Genomic DNA, 5,000 nt, shown 5'->3' with positions numbered 1-5,000 from the left:
GAGGTACCTGGTCAGGGCCACGCCCCTCTGGGTCAGCGGTACCTGGTCAGGACCACGCCCCTCTGGGTGGAGGTACCTGGTCAGGGCCACGCCCCTCTGGGCGGAGCTACCTGGTCAGGGCCACGCCCCTCTGGGCGGTGGTGTCTGTTCCTGTGTACAGCTGCACGTCCTGGATGACCTCCTGACCCGGCGTTCCTGCACTCTCCAAACGTGATCAGTGGGGCAGTGGCGCCCCCATGAGGTCTCTCCCATTTGCCCCGCCCACCGCTCCTGCGGCAGCCAATCAATGAGCCGGACGGTGGCGTCCTCGCCGTGCCAGGCTGGTCTATCGCTTCCTCCAGGACTTCAGCCTCTCCATCCACTCCCTGTCTCTTAGGTTTGTGCTCATATAAAATAACATGGAAATAATAAGAATAACAATACAACTATGCAACACAGCGTACACATGGAGGACACAAGAAAGTACAAGCTTGTAGTTTGGATAAGGAGCATTTGAGGGGCAGTCCAATTTCGGCAGGCGTTGCTAAAATTAGTACCCCTGCCAAAATGTTCCCTGTTCAAACTACAAGCTTGAGTTCTCTAGGGTAGCATCCGGGCACCTGAAGATGTCACCTGAATAAGTTTGAGGTGTGTGAGACTTGGCAAAACCAGGCCAGGTCAAGCCTGGCTTATGTGCGAGGCTGGCTTGTTTCTGTTCAGGACTGGTAGGACGGAAGCTAGTCACGCCACTGAAATAGCTGTGAATTGAAATGACATGAAATAATGTGATAAATTAAGATAGGTCTTGTCGCCTGGACACATCAGTTCCAACGCTTCCAATGCTAATCCAGCACAATGAGAGCGGGATAGCCAGTTAGCTCATGAGCTCACAACAACTAGCAGCAGCTTCCATAACATTAATGGTAGCGGTCAGTGGCTAAAGCAGTTACACTGATGATTCCTGTAACGTTAGCTATTTGCTGCAATTGGTTCAACTTCTGTTTCTGGACAAAGGTAAGGGATAAACCCAGATAACACAAGGCTAGCGGACCTACAGCGGGTCTCGCCAAATCCGCTGGCGGGTTCCTGGCCATTTGCACTAATACACACCCACATCCAGCAGTTTCCCGCCAAAATTCAAATATCATCATAGGGCACACCACCAATAGGAAACACTCACCCTAATAACCCGGCCAATCAACAAACACCACACCTGGGAGGGAGGGTCCAACCGCTCACCTCCCTGGAATACAAAAAAGACCATCCAGCCCAGTGTTTGGTATCCCTCTGATGAAGCAGGAACACTGCGAAACGTCAGGGATTGCCTTTTTACTTTTTCAATATTTATACTGTGATCTTAATCTTAGCCATTTGGCTATTTTATTACTTTTAACATTAAAGTTTTGGTTTTATTGGAGAGGCTCTGCCGTTTTTTAACTGTTGGATTACTGAAAAAGCTCTCAGGCCATTGGGCCCGGGGTCCTGGAACTGTCATTTTACCCTGGCTGGATCTTCTTAACCTACACCAGTACACCAGTTTGTCATCCGCAAGGAACAACCTCACCACCGGATCCAGACCAGCGGAGGACAGTCCAGAGCCTGCGCGCAGAGGGACCACGGGAGCACTGCAGACTACAGCACGGCGGTAAGAGCGTGTTTGGACAGCAAGCCAACACTACATCTTGACTTGCTGTCCAAATCTCTCCAATTCATTGTTATTATATTTTATGCATTATGTATCGCAGTGTGAATGTTGCAAATGTACGGGCACCAAACACTGGGCCCATCTCACACACACACACATACAGACACACACGCCCACTCCTACCCACACCAAACATACACCCCACACATTTTAATGCATATACACATAGTAGGCCGCAACAACACTACAGACCCCCACACTACACCACTGGATACATACAACACCAAATAGATGCACCCAGACACACACCACACAACTACATACAACCTAGACAAGCATACACCACATATAGGAACCATGAACAGGCACCACCTAGACACACAAACATTAGGGATAGACTCATCACATATGCACCACCACTAGGCCACGAACCAGATGCAGACACTAGGAAGCAGGCAAAAACATACTTTAAACTAATACAAGCAGTTCACCACAAGGGGGTAGCAGATAGGGCGGTGGAGGAACATATTCACCCCCTGGGCATGATGAGGCAGGTCAATAGATTAACTGATTTCATCAAACCTGCAGCACCCACAGAAGCCACATACATACAGGTCACTGGGTGTACAAAAACCTGGTTAAACAGCATTATGGGTATTCTACAACTTCATTATCAAACCACAATCACTTCTCTTACACAGCCGCCACAGATAAGGAATGATATAGCACTGCAAATTGCAATGGGATGGGCTGAGAAGCGGTACGGCCAACGACTCACCCACACCACAAGAGACCAGGTCAACACACTTTTACACATTCTCCCATCCATCACACACGCAACACAACATACACACACACATGCACACACAGCCACTTCTCCCCCTCCTGTTCATCCCAAACCCCTTCCCCTTCCCGCTCCTCTCATCCCCCCTAACCCAATACCCCTCCCTCTCCCCTCTCCTCCCCTCCCTGTCCCCCTGCCCTCCCTGGCCCCACCCACCCACCCAGTACCGCCTTTACCTATGTCTCTCTCCCTCCTCCATCCCAACCCCTCTTACCCTCACCCTACCACGGGTCCGTATCCTCGTCCCGCCCCCCACCCCATCCTAACCCCTCTGACTACCCACTACCCAGACCCAAATCCCACCCCGTCCTTCTCCACGGAGGATTTCCCACCCCTACAGAGGAGGGGGAGACTCAGCCTGCCCAACAGAGGCAGGCCCACCACCAACATCATCACCAGCCCCACCCAGGGCGGTGCACTACCCCACCCAGCCAACCCTAACCAGGGCAGGCGTGGTGGTTATAGGACGGAGGACAAGGAATGCAACAGACATATCAAGCACTAACAGGTACACAACAGACATAACGCACACACCAGTACTTAATACACCCAACATACAACACACCCCACTAACCACACAACATACTTTTACACCCACAGGCGGCGCCGGAAGGGGGGAGAGCTCCCCCAGCAGGCAGAGCAACATCACGGCAACCAACATCATGATGACAAAGGGGCATATTAAAGGGAAACCTCCCAGTACAGCCCAGTCTGAGCCAAACAAAAACCTGCCTGGGGGACTCTCCCTGCCAACCGACGCTGCCCCAGACACAGACACACACACATTGGTAAATACACCCACACATAGAAACATACACATACCCTCCACACATACACATACAAACACACACACACGCCTCACACGCCCACATACTAACACACATGCAATCACAAACACACACATAGACACACCTACACCCACACATAACACACACATACCATCCACACACACACATACAAATGCACACACACCCACAAACACACACACGGACACACGCACATCTACACCCACACACACACACACACCCATACACACGCCTACACACGCACATACACCCACACACACACTCATGCCAACACACGCTACATACACACACACTCCTACCTCAATCACAGCACCCACATTACAGTGTCCCACAGGAAGCAGACCAGCTTATCACAAGGCAAGGGACTCCAGAAAAGTGCAGGATTGGAACATTCAGGCTTACAAACCATACCTCATCATCGGCGACTCCAACCTTCACAGAATACCACTATACTTTCACAATAGGCTACAGATCGACACTTACCCGGGGGCAAAAATCTGGCACATGGAAGGCGTTATTTCAAAAACACCCGTTGACCCCACAGTAGAGCTGCTTGTCATCTCGGTGGGCCTCAACAACAAGGATACAAGTGCCGAGAAGACCACCCGCAAACAGATCACTTCCATGTATAAAAAAGCACAAGACATCTTTCCAAACGCCACCATATACATCCCTCTCATACATTTTTCACAACACCTGGACACACAGGACAAACACAATCTCAAAACACTCAACGAGCACATCCGGACAAAACTCCCTCACCTCACATGCATTCCACGGGAGCAGTTTTTCACAGAGGGTGACAACATACACTGGACGGGCATAACGGCATCCAAGATCCTCAGACACTGGTGGACACAATTGCACTCCCCCTAGCCACTAACCCCTCCACACATACATTCTAACCCACGGTGTGCACTAACCCCGCCCACCCGGACCACGCCCCCTCCCCCCTCCCCCACTCTGGGTTCACCTACTGCTGGACCAGAGGAGGGCGATAGACCCAGCCCCTTTTCCCTTACAGCCCCCTCCAACATCCTTAACCTTTCTAAATCCTTCCACCCCACCCCTGCCCAAATTCAACTACTGGAGAGGGGGTTGAGCTTCATCCCACAACCCACCAGTTTTGAATTGCAAAGGGATATACACCACTACCACAGACGACTTAAAATAACTGACTATTTTAAATACAACACGAACGACGACCACACACCATTCATACACCCCTCCACCTGGGAGCCTGCATCCTCCCGGGTGGGGAAACCAATTAGGCGACTCATACACAACAACATACATACACTACAGATCTATCTACCCACACCAGACCGGACTGATAACATCACACATATAGAGAGGGAAGCAATCAACCAACTTAAAAACAACCCACACAGTCATCAAACCGGCAGATAAAGATTCCAAAATCATCATCATGGATAAATATCAGTACTTAATAGAGGCCAACAGGCAACTCTCCAACACAACTTACTACAAACACATAGATAACAGTATACAAGAACAGACACAGACCAGACTCAGACAACTACTACACACCATCTACAGCCACGGTTACATCACATACAAACAACATAACTTCTTACTGGGACCAGACCAACCCCGACAGAGACTCTTTTACCTACTTCCAAAAATACATAAAGACCCAACAACATGGACCATTCCCTTTGAGGTTCCTCCTGGCCGACCAATAGTGTCAGATTGCAGCAGCGAA

This window comes from Borostomias antarcticus, assembly GCF_949987555.1.
Source record: "Borostomias antarcticus genome assembly, chromosome: 35".
NCBI classification, from domain to species: domain Eukaryota; kingdom Metazoa; phylum Chordata; class Actinopteri; order Stomiiformes; family Stomiidae; genus Borostomias; species Borostomias antarcticus.
Note: the sequence above shows the minus strand (reverse complement) of the source record.